General features: G+C 39.0%; 1 long non-coding RNA gene across 1 annotated transcript in view; it reads right to left on the bottom strand.

The window, feature by feature from the left end:
• Window positions 1–670: 670 nt before the first annotated feature.
• LOC307047569 overlaps window positions 671–12394 on the bottom strand; it is a 67202-nt gene continuing 55478 nt past the window's right edge. The window contains exon 3 of the long non-coding RNA XR_013810495.1: window positions 671–971. This is a non-coding gene — a long non-coding RNA (uncharacterized lncRNA). The remainder of the gene's footprint in view (window positions 972–12394) is intronic.

Raw genomic sequence — 12394 nt, forward strand, 5'->3', positions numbered from 1 at the left:
TTGCTCCTTTCCCTCTGAATTCCTGCCCTTATGTCTCGTAAAACATATCAAATCCTACATTCACTTTTTTAATTGTAATTTTCAAGCAAGTTTAAGCATAAATGTAGAAAAAAAACAAACCTGGAAGATGCTCTTTAAGACAGTTTAACGACCTAGAGATATCCTATTATTCCACTGCGTATGTACACATGTTGTAAATAATGGTTAAATCCAGACTAAAGACTTTTCTTTTTGCCGCTGCTTTTAATTGAACTATTCACATCTTAAACTGCACTGTAACCTTTATCCATGTATTTTTTCTTTTAATGTTTATTATTATTATTTTTCATGAATTTCTTTAAATGCCATTTTCTAAATGTCTTTCATTTTTTTTAAAGCACTTTGAATTGCCTTGTGTTGAAAGGTGCTATATAAATAAACTTGCCTTGCCTTGCCTTAAAACCTCAGTAAATGAAATAAACAATGTATTTAACAATTACTATTTTAATTCAATTTTGTATTTTCATCTAATCACAAAGTAGAGGTAAGAATATATCTATCCTCTCTCTGCAGCTTCATGTCTTCTATTATGATAACTTTCATCATTAAGACAGAGGAAATCAATCATGTCATTTAACATTACCAGCAGTAAAACAAATATCAGCAAAAGTGTGTTTATCGAGTTGTTTATTTGTATTATATGTGCAGCAAGTATATAGAAGCAGCTTCTACGGGAATCAGACGGACTAAAGCTATAATCGATAATATCTATTAAAAGAAAAGACACATACAAAATCAAATTCTAAAACTAAGAAACAAGTCTGTAGGACGGCAGTAAGCACATATTTGGATGGATGATGTTCCTTATCGCCGTTTTGCTTTCTCCAGCACCTCGGGGTGTCCAGGTGGATGGCAGCTCTGTCCTGATGATTTGCCGTGCACTTTTCAGATTAGGGGTCCTTCCCCAGCAGATCCATTTCTCCAGAATTGTCCTAATTACAGAGAAAAACAAGAGAAAAAGAAAAGAGTGAATTCATCATATTAAACACAGGGTTGCAAGAATATTATTGCAAAATGTAACTCTCAGCATTTAAGACAAACAATCCCTAAAGGATTATTTAAAATGATGTACGGTTTTGTTTGTTTTTTAAACTAAAGAGAAGAAGTGACTATCGCAAAAAAAAGCCTATTTTAAATATTTCCACCAGATTTTATCATCTTTTATTTAGGTTAAAGTTTATTTAATTTATCCTTATCCCATAATAATAAGACAATCAAAAATGGACAGCAGCCTTTTGCTTGATTTTAGTTTTTGCAGTGCTATCAAAGGGATGCAAGTACCTCAAAGCAGCATGAGCTGAATAAAAAGGTTGTAATGTTGACCCAAAGTTTAATAAACAGTAAAACATTGTCTGAGAAATAAATAAAGCAAACAGCAGCTACGTCAGGGTAGAATTTTATAAATCCCACCGGACTGTAGGCTATACCGGTCTAAATGTTTTCACTTTGGTCTATTTATAGATGTAATATAAAGTAGAACTTATCGAGGGCCTGAGTCCTGGATCAGGAGCCCTGGATCTTAAGTCGTGGCTGTGCCTGTTGCTGTGGTCCTGGATCAGAAGTTGTTCTGGATGGGTATCCTCGTGGATTCATCTTATTATTATATATATATGCATTTCCAAACATTTGGTCTACCTATGTTGTAAATGTATTATATTTTAAATTTACACACGGCATCTATTGCACGTCTGTCCGTCCTGGGAGAGGGATCCCTCCTCTGTTGCTCCCCCTGAAGTTTCTTCCATTTCTCCCTTTAAACTGTGGGTTTTCTCTGGAAGTTTTTCCTTGTACGATGTGAGGGTCCAAGGACAGAGGGTGTCGTATTGTCATACTGATATTCTCTACAAACTGTGAAGTCCATTGAGACAAATGTAACATTTGTGATACTGGGCTATATAAATAAACATTGATTGATTGATTGATATAACAGAGCCAAGATCTCTGTATGACTTTAGTAAACTTCAGAATTGAATTAAAAATAAGTGTAAACCAACAGTGCAGTACGTCCAGCTAGCTAGTTAGCGTCGCTAACGTCTAGTATTTATCCGTATTATTTAACAAAAATGTACGTTTTAATGCTCCTTGGGTTTGACGTGTGTGACGTTAGTTAATTTAAAGTAAGTCAAAACCCAATACTGGAGATTCCTCCGCTTGCTGCTGCTTTTAAATCCACTCTGCTGGGGAGACCGGACCGCCATTTAATTTGAAAAAAACTCAGGGAAAAGAATGCCGTATTCGTGGGCCGCATTCTGAGGAGTCTCATCCTTTTTTTTTAATCGGGACAGCCTTCTTTCGGCGGAAGTGACGTATGCGGTCTACGAAGGCAGCCTCCGAAGGATGCAGCCCCTGAATTGAGACACGGCCAACGTCTGTGTTTACATTAGCAAGCATCGCTAACACTCAGAGCTAACGCTGTACTGGAGAGAGTATGTGTAAAGAAGCCGGATATAAAAGATACTCACCTTGTGGTAAACCCGCGAGAGAGAAAGCGTTTGAGCTTCATACCGTTTCAGAAATAAGGCTTGATGTGGTTTGGAACATAATATGCCGTTAATCATGGCAGCGTTTAGTTGAGTTTCTGCCGGTAGACACCCTTCGCTTCACAGAGCTCTCTGCTCATTTACATTTAAAGAGCCAGACTCAGAATCAGCACTTTTGTATAAGGGTTGAAATAGACGGGTATGAGGCATGGCTACAATGGATGATCTGTTTGGTATTTTGAGAAAAACACTTCACATGTTTTTTAGAGATATGACCCAATAATATATTGTTCAAATATAGCATAATAGGTGACCTTTAAAGCAAGAGATTGTAGTCAGCCTCCTTCATAGGAAACCAACCAGCCAGGGTAAGCAGTGAGTAAAAACTACAAAAAATATATAATAAATTAACATCCATACTTTTTAAGGATAGTGTTGGGTAAATATTTTCCAAGGCCCATAACTTTGACCCAGTTTATCAGTTCATACTGTCCTGACAGAGCACACACACCTGTAACCTTGGCCGCTGTGCTCTCAGTGTTTTGTCTCCCTGTTCCTGCCTGTTGGCGTCAGCTGATAGAGGTGTTTATTCTATCTTGTTATGCAGCATGTTGATTATTTTCTCTGAACCAGCTAAATACACAGGTCTGGGGTAGAGTTCTTGAGAATTGACGTGCCAACTCTACCGTGAAGTCAGACCTCTGACTCCTGACTTGTTTTGTGAATTCTCCGGCCGAAGCTCCTAAATAAACCATCAGTGTTTCACAGCAAAGCTCCAGCTCTCCCCGTGTCTCCTTTTGAGTTGGTGACTCATTACATTGCATTTAGCTGACGCTTTTATCCAAAGCGTCTTACAATAAGTACATTCGACCAGGAAGATACAACCTTGAAGAAAACAGAATCATATAAGTACATCAGGTTTCATAGAGCCAAACATTTCAAGCGCTACTCAACTGGCTATAGATAAGCCAGTCCTTTATTAGTATACAAGTGCTCTGTTAGCAGTACTTTGTTAGTAATTCTATCGCTCGAAGTGGACTCCTCCTTCATTGCTACATGTTTCCCCCACAGATAGAATTATTGTACTTTGGCCAAATCCAATCAAACATGCCTTTTGGTAAACAAGCTGGATATACAGTAGCTAACGTGCCAAGGGCTTAAATACTAATAAATTGTTTGTCGTGACTTCTGCGTTTACGGTATAAATTTCACCTTTGGTATTTTAGGATTTTCTGCTTTTCTTGACTGTTAATCTATTTTTATATTCATTTATTTTTTCATATAATTTTTTCTAAACGTAGAAATAGTAAACTCAAACTCTTGAAAACTTTAAGGAGCAACATGTGACAGAGAGACTGGAGGCTTGTATTAGGAAATCAGTTCAACTTTGTGTTATATTGCTTAACTAACCCTAACAACACGATCCTGCTCACCTGTACTACGATGCTTGTTATAAACCCAGTAAGTCAACCCAGGTCTGGCTACGAGCACATTCACATGAAAGGTGCAGAGTTGGCAGCATTTTTAACATTTGCGATACGGACAGGTGTAGTTTCAGCAGAGCTTTATATTTCACCAATTAAGAATGTGTCTTGTGTATAAAATCAGACAAAAGTAAATCTTTATACATCCAATAGTTAAACACGTAATCCAGGCTAAAATCAACATAGTTGCGGGAAAAAACGCCTGGCAAAATACATTCTCCCATTTTGTGAATATGTAAATTAACAGGTTTATAATATCACTGCCTCACCTACAGTAAAGAACCAGTAGATCTGGCTTTAATTACATTTGAGTATTCTTAATCGTCTCTTAATGTGTTGCTTGAATGCACATTGATGGAATAGAAAAGAAGAAATAGGCCGCTTTATTCATCCCCAAAAATAAATATAAAAACATTTTATAACAGGGGAATCAGGCTTAAATTAATAAACAAGACAGTGATGGTTTATTTAAAGAGCATCTTGCAGGTTTTTATTTTTTCTACATTTATGCTTAAACTTGCTTGAAAATTACACTTAAAAAAGTGAATGCAGGATTTGATATGTTTTACGAGACATAAGGGCAGGAATTCAGAGGGAAAGGAGCAATTTTGAGTTCTGCTCTTAAAAACGTTTTTTTTAAGGTCATACGTCAAACGCTTCATATTACATCACGCAGGGCTCTGTGACCGCGGGTCTAGTGGAGTTGCGTTGAGTAGAGCGGTTGTGTTTTAAGGAGCTGGTATTTTTCGGTATTTTTACATTGTATTTCACCATTTGTAATCATGGTGCAGTATTGTGTTTGTGCAGGTTGCACAAATACCACACTGTCAGGACATCGAGTCCACAGTAAAAAGGACCGGAGCTAGCGTTCGTTCCTGGATGCGTTGTGCATCCACCTCCCTGCAGCACATACTCTCCACAGCTTTATCAGAAAACCGTATTACTTCTATCTCCCCCCCCCCCCTTCGCTGCTCTCTCTCTCTCCCCTCCGGTACTGTGTTGTTTGTGTGTGCGTGGTGGCTGTCACTCCTGGCTCCCGGCTCAACCTCCACTCACCTGCTGCAATCAGCTGTGCACCCTCCCCGACTAGACTACACACCTGCTCTCCATCAAGCCATTTACAACGACATATCAACGGAGGCTCCACAACCTTTCTCCGCCAGATCGTAAAGTATCAGCCGTATCTCGCGTCTCCCCTCCGGTACACAGCACCATAGTGTGGAGTTGCATTAGGTAACGCGAGATACGGCTGATACTGTACTTGCGCATTAGTTTCTGTTATGGATCAGTATCAACAGTCCTGCCAGTAACGTTACTATATTATTAATGCTACTTTAGTTATAGCCTGATATATGATAGCTAACTTTACAATGTTGTGATGTGACGTTAGTTAACATTCTGTAGCTAACGCCGGTCACTCACCAAGATAGCTGCCCAGTTCTCCACTGGTTCTCCTCACACCACAGCTCAATTTCTCTCCGATGGCCGTTATTTCTTCTAATCCTTGGCTGCACCTGGTCTCTTGGACGCCTAGCAGGCTCATAATTATAAGGTTGTGGTCCGTCATATGCATTTGAATATTCATGTTCAACTTCTTCTGTGTCTTCTGTGTCGAAACTAGCATTGGGATCCATGTTTATTAATACGTTACACCGGCCGCTCTCCCCCTTGTGTCCCCCGTGTTACGTCACACGCGGGAGGTCACGTGCCGAGGCTTTTTTATGCGGAAGTGAACATTTCTTACAAAAACGACGCCAGATGTCACTGTAGTGTATATTTCTGTATATTTTTTGGAAAATCTAGTGTATTCATCATTTTCCTACACTTTTATTCATAGGTGTCTTTAACCTGGAAGTTGCTCTTTAAGTTCATTGAAGCATTCTCTAATGTGCAAAGTTAATTTTCTCTGTCTTTTACATGTTCTTCTGTTCAGTACAGTTGAGGCCAAAATTATTCGCCCCCTTCTGAAATCAGACAACGTTGACGTGTGCTTTGGGTCATTGTCTTGTTGGAAGACCCAGCGACGACATAAGCGAAGACTAAAAGCAGATTTTTTCATATTATCCCCCAAAATGTCAAGATAATATTATTTTTTTATGATGCCTTGCATCCGAACAAGGCTCCCTGTGCCTGAGGCTGCAAAACAGCCCCACAGCATAATGCTCCCACCACCATGTTTGACTGTGGGAACTGTGTTCTTAGGGTTGAAGGCCTCTCCCTTTCTTCGCCAAAAATAAGCAACATCTATGTGCCCAAACAGTTCCAGTTTAGTCTCATCAGACCAAAGCACAGACTTCCAAAACTCATCTTTACCTTTCAAATGTTCACGGGCAAACCTCAGTATCGCTCTGATGTGCCACTCTTTGAGTAAAGGGGTTCTTCTGGGACGATGGCCCTGAAGCCCACCACGATGAAGAGCCCTCACAAATGTGTTCCTTGAAACATCATCTCCAGAAGAGGCCAAGTCAGCAACAATCACCTTGGCAGATGTCCGGGGATTCTTGCTGACATCTCTGACTATATTCCTCTCCAGAGTTCTTGAAATCTTGCGCTTTTGACCACGCCCAGGTTTGTTTCTTACAGAATTTGTCTCCTTGTACTTCGCAATGATGCAACGTACAGCAGTTCTAGACACTGTGAAGTGCTTGGAAATAGCATTATAGCCTTCCCCCTTATCATGAGCCTCCACTATCTTCTTTCTAAGCTCAAGACTGATTTCCTTTGTCTTTGGCATGGTGAGTAGGAGTAGTAGTATAGTCCCTCTCAATAAGGTATTCAAGAGCCTGTTTCTTGGATTCCTTTTATGCTGATTGAATGCTCAGGTGTGGCTTCAAAGCTGATTGGTTGATTAGGTGTGGTTTGAAAGCTGATTGATTGATTAGGTGTGTTTTGAAAGCAAAAATTCACATGGGGGCTAATATTTTTTGACCAACCCATTTTTCACTATATTTGATATAAAGCAAGCCTAAAAACGTATTTTATGTTCCAAAATGTACCAAAAGCTACTAAATAGCACTCCTGAATGTTTGATATATCAAGTTTTATCAATGCTGCAAACATTGGGAAGAATTTTAGGAAAATGTTCCATAACTCCTGTGGGGCGAATCATTTTGGCCTCAACTGTATGTGTGCTTTTGTAAAACGTTTTGCATATCATAAAATCACTCACTGCAAACATAAAAGTATATAGCTGTAGCAAAATAACTCTTAGACAACTCCGACGGCACAAGATGCTGACACAAATAAGTGAATATGTGATGGGATGAATAATAAGGGGTCTGGTTATAGTATGCTTTGAGAATCAACAAGGAGAGAAGTTGATCGTGGGCAGAATGAGAAGGTCTTTGCAAGGCAATGTAACATTGTGTGTAAAAGTTGTATAAAAACTGTGCAGTCTCTCATTCTTTTGTTCATAATATTGCCAATTCATTCAAGATGAATGGCACAATTCCCCTGAGTTAATTGGATGTTATTTGGATCACCTGTTGGGCAGGGTTTGGGGGCTGGTCCTGATTAACAATTGAAAGCAGCTCCTTCTTGGCCAATCAGGGCAAAAAGTGGGCCAAAAATATCAGTACAGGGTCAGACTTTCAGTTGCCTTTTTAACATAATATACATATTTGTTGTTCAGTGGTTTCTGGCAATGTCATCCATGCAGATTATATATTCCTTTCTGAATGTTTCCCTACCTCAACCAGCCATGTGTAGAAACATTTTCCTCTGTTTGCTATCCTGCGGTTTATGGGAAAAGCTCATTTCCAGGAGATTTGTTTGAGGCTTCGAACAAACACTGGAAACACCTCGACTGGATTTGAAATCAAGCTGGAGCCTAATCAGAGGGTGGTGGGCAAATGCACACAATCAGCAGAAAGCTTCACCAACCGGAGGCAGAAACGGCTGGGGAGAAAAGGGGAAATGTTTAGGCACCACGGAGGATGCCAGATATTCTCACAAATGTACCGACCGATCCATTAAAATGTTTGGTTTGTGGATTCTATCCACACTAATGAAACCAAAAGATCCAAAATCCTGTTTTTTCTCTTGTTTGTTCTTTAAACTTCACACAAAACCAATAAGCCCTTAAACTGAATTTATCTTTGATTCATCTATGTTTAGGCCTTCTTCTGCCACCAGTCTGACTCACTCTGATAATACCAACAGAACTTGTCCTGCCCAATTACAGCCTCTGGCGCTTTTTCTTGTTTATATTCCCCCCCAAATTATGGACCATCTCTTCATTTCAACACTGATGCCACTGTAAACAAATTGGATGAAGAATGATAATATTATTTGAAGGATTTGCTGCGTTAAGGCAGTCCCTGTTTATGTTTCCTGCAAGAATGGTAGTAAAGCGTTCCTCTGAATATTCCAAGGTAAACAAGACCATTTAATGTTCGTCCCAGGTAATTCTCATGGACTGAGTTGTGAAAACATGTCAGCTAAAAGCCAAGTAAGAAGAAAAAAGTGCAACCCTGTCATGAAGAGTCATCTGGGGAGTTGAGTTTCAGCTCATAGATCTATTTGCGCATTAATTATGTGATGAGCCAATGGAGAAATACAAAGATGCAAGACCAATATTAACCTTCACAGAACATGTGATGGTTATATTAGAACTGTAGATATCACAAATCACTAGAAAGGAAACTCTCACTGCAGTTTAACACATTAACATTGTAAAATAAGGGATGAATATGTTCATTCATATGTTATATGAATATAAGCCTGTTAATCTTTTGATACGAATAAAGAATATGAATAAGATAAAGCATGTTACTTAAAGCAACCTCACGTGCCCTAACATCCCAAATACATCATGGATATACATCAGTCTGCTGACAGAAATCAACATGTTTTTGGCCTCGAGGTTGTAACATGTCTGCACTTTTTGTTGCATCTCGTGCTAGTGGCGCCTGTTTTTCGGTTTGGCATGCTCCATTTTTTCCAGTTTTTTTTCGCCAGCACAGGAACATAAACTTAATACTAGCTAATGGCTGCATATTCCTTTTGACAGGGTGTTGAGAAAAATATTCTGTTATTTAAATCTCAAACTTTCCAACGATACAGACAGCACCTGAGTTTTTTCTCAGGATGTAGCTGTAGAACAGATTGAAATCTAATATGCCTGCGCTGTGTTTTTTTTTGTATCATCATTTTTAAGTAATACTCATCAGTGGCACTCCCTAGAAAGCATGTTGAGGCGATCACAGTGGACATAATGTTCACAGTGTGGGGAGCACACACAACTAGATGGCTTGGTTTGGCCTTGCCAGGATACTCTCGGGATAAATGCACGGAGCTCGAGTCTTTTTAAGGGTTTCTACAGATGTGTGAGATATATAATCCGTTGTTGGCTTTGGGCATCATGTCAATGACCTCCTATCCAAACACTCAGCGCATCTCAGCCAACAGTCAATCCTGATGCTGACCAGAACAGAGTGTCCCTTGACTATTTTCACACATTTTCATCCGGGCTGAGATCAAACAGTCTGTGCAGATTTGCAGACCCCTTGCAGCAATACGGCATTTCAACAGGGACTCTTCTTGCCCCTGTTGAATTGTCTTATTGCTGCAAGGCTTCTGCTCTCTGGCAGGAGGTACCATAGTATCCGCACAAAAACCACCAGACTCAGGGACAGTTTTATCCCACAGGTCATAAGACTGCTAAACACCTGAGATCTGTTAAGTGCCCCGATAAACATTCCTGTTGTCATCTTGCAATATACTAATTTGTATAAATAGTTATCACCGCAATAAACCGTATTTAATTATTACTTAATTACATTTTTATTTTATTTTTTTTGTATGTTATTATAGAAGAATTGCATTGCCATTTCTACACTGTAGTTTTGTGCATATGCCAATGAAACCTTTGAATCTTGAATCTAAATGGAGGATGCAAGTTGCTGCCTTCTTTCTTCATGAAATGTGAGACGAAACCGAAAATCTTTGCTCTTCTACTGTGCAAAAGACAAATGCGAATTCGTTTGGCATAAATTAAAACTGTTTCAACAACTCAACTCCCTCAGTACATTTTACATGTTTCAGAGAAACTATGGGTTATTGGTTGTAAGAACAAATAAAAGGGAAGAATAATGTTTTTAACAGATTTTCATGTGGACAGTTAAGAGTTGCAGATGTTCTCAGTTCTTCTTTTTTTTCCTCTGATTTGGCTGGCAATCCCAGTTTTTTCTTATCCATAAGCATGTGTGTGTGTTATAGTGGCTGTTGAGAGGGGGAGGATGGTCGACAAGAAGCGGCAATTTGTCAGTGTTTTATTCAAAGTTAACAGGTAATGCCTGACAGAACATTTGTTACACACGCCGCTGACTCAGAGGCTAAGAGGTTGGGTTGTTCACCTCATACTTTGAGGCACAAATAAAGAATCAGTGGTGAGGAGTGTTTTCTCGGCTAGCGCTCATTATCACTGAGGGCCCACTATCTGCTGCTCAGGGGAAATGGAAGACATTTCAATTTCATACCAAAGACAGCTTGAAGTATTTTCACAACTCATAAAATCCAGACTCGCTTTTATATAACATAAATCACCCCCAAGCACAACCTTCAGTGTTTTTTTTCTTTGGTATTCCAATCAATTGTAGGCCTCCCAACATTAACCTAGATGAATTGCTCTGAAACTCATGTTCCTTTAGGATTCATATTAAAATAATCTTTTGAGGATCTCTTTTCATCTAGCATATAAATAGGATAAAACATTCAATTTTCTTTGATTAACAACCAAATAAAACAACTGACATCACCCTCCACATATTGAACAATAGACCTACAAAACATCACCACGTTAGCGTTCCTGTTGAGCATTTTGTCTTGCTGTTGTTAGCATTTAGCTAGAAGCATTGCTGTGGCTTTGTTATATCCTCACAAAGCTGCCAACGTCACTGCTGACTGTTTAATTGTGGTTCATGGTACCATACCAATTTTAAAAAAAGAGGAATTCACGAGAATGTCGTCACAGATATCCAGTTTGTAATGATGCAAAAGCAACGGAAATCCCCATTGTGTTACTCAGTTCAGCGATTAGAAGTTACTCAACAGATTTTTTTTTAAAATCTCAGATTATGCTCTTTAGTAGTTGCGTGGCTAAGATGATTCTGTTCATCATTGCTTCAACCAAAACTACATGATATCATGGGACTTCCTGTATTTAACCTTTTTTCTGAGTATCTGAAAAGTCTTCCAATTCACATATAGCTTTTTATAACAGCTATCATAGAGGATGTATCTAATTGAAACCACAAAGGCTAAAACTGTGATGCCGCAATTGTAAATGTACCTGTAATACTACATGGACACAGAAAACTGAAATTATATAGACACAGCCAGAATAAAAAAATAAAAACATATACTATATACTTTTTTATGCACAAAAAAGCTCCTTATAAGATGCTGCCTTCATATACAGTCTCTAGTCTACAGGAATTCGAAAGTAGTGCATCTGCATCAGAGATGTGCAGGAAAGGTGCATCACGATGCTTGCATGTGTTACTGTTTCACTGTGACTCCTGGCACAGATGTCAAGCACAGGTCACAGAGGGTCAATTCCAAGATGGAGGAATGTGACAGAGGCCGGTTTTATTGGCAATTGCTTTGGATGTCGATGTGATGCCCGATGGGAATTTTGCAACCTCTTCTAAAAATACAAAATTGGCATGGCTTGAGACATTTTGGGTCGTGGAAGGAGCTCTCTGGAGAAAGGTGCAGATGGGGACATGGAAAGTGATGTCATGTTTCAGTGTTACGTGTCTGGCAGGTGCACTGGGTTGATGCTTGTGAAGCTTAACAGAACTTCAAATTAAAGCCTGAGTGTAATTATTGGTTTCTATGCTTTTAAATGTTCAGATGCTTATCGTGCGGTTATAGCTTTCCTTCAAAACTTTCCTGATGTTTTTCCATTGCATTTATTTTTGGCATCAGTTAAAGAAACAGGCCCTCCCAGCTTTCTCTGATTGCTGACTGTCAATCATCATGTGAATGTAACGGCTTGTCTGTGTGGGGTGTGGAGCCCCACAACAAAGGAGGCTGAGACACATGAGAGCTGGGAGTCTACCTAAAAAATGATTACTGTAATTTTATGCTGATTAAAGTGTACACATTTGTACATGTTTGATTACACTTCCTCTTTCCTTTATTTTTTTTCCATTTCAAACTTTAAATGCTGGGTGTATGCTGTTAAACAATGATTTGAGGGAATTGTGGGATACAAATATTGCCCATATACAAACATTTCTATTAACAAAATGAACTACTTTGTCTGTTTTTAAATCTTGTTTAAAGACCTACTTGTTCTCCCGTGCTTTTGCAAACCACGTATAATACATGTCAGTCTGTGTTTTCTAAATTGGGGTTTTCTATTTTGTTGTGTTTTTAAGTGTT

This window comes from Notothenia rossii (assembly GCF_949606895.1).
Source record: "Notothenia rossii genome assembly, chromosome: 7".
Taxonomy (NCBI): domain Eukaryota; kingdom Metazoa; phylum Chordata; class Actinopteri; order Perciformes; family Nototheniidae; genus Notothenia; species Notothenia rossii.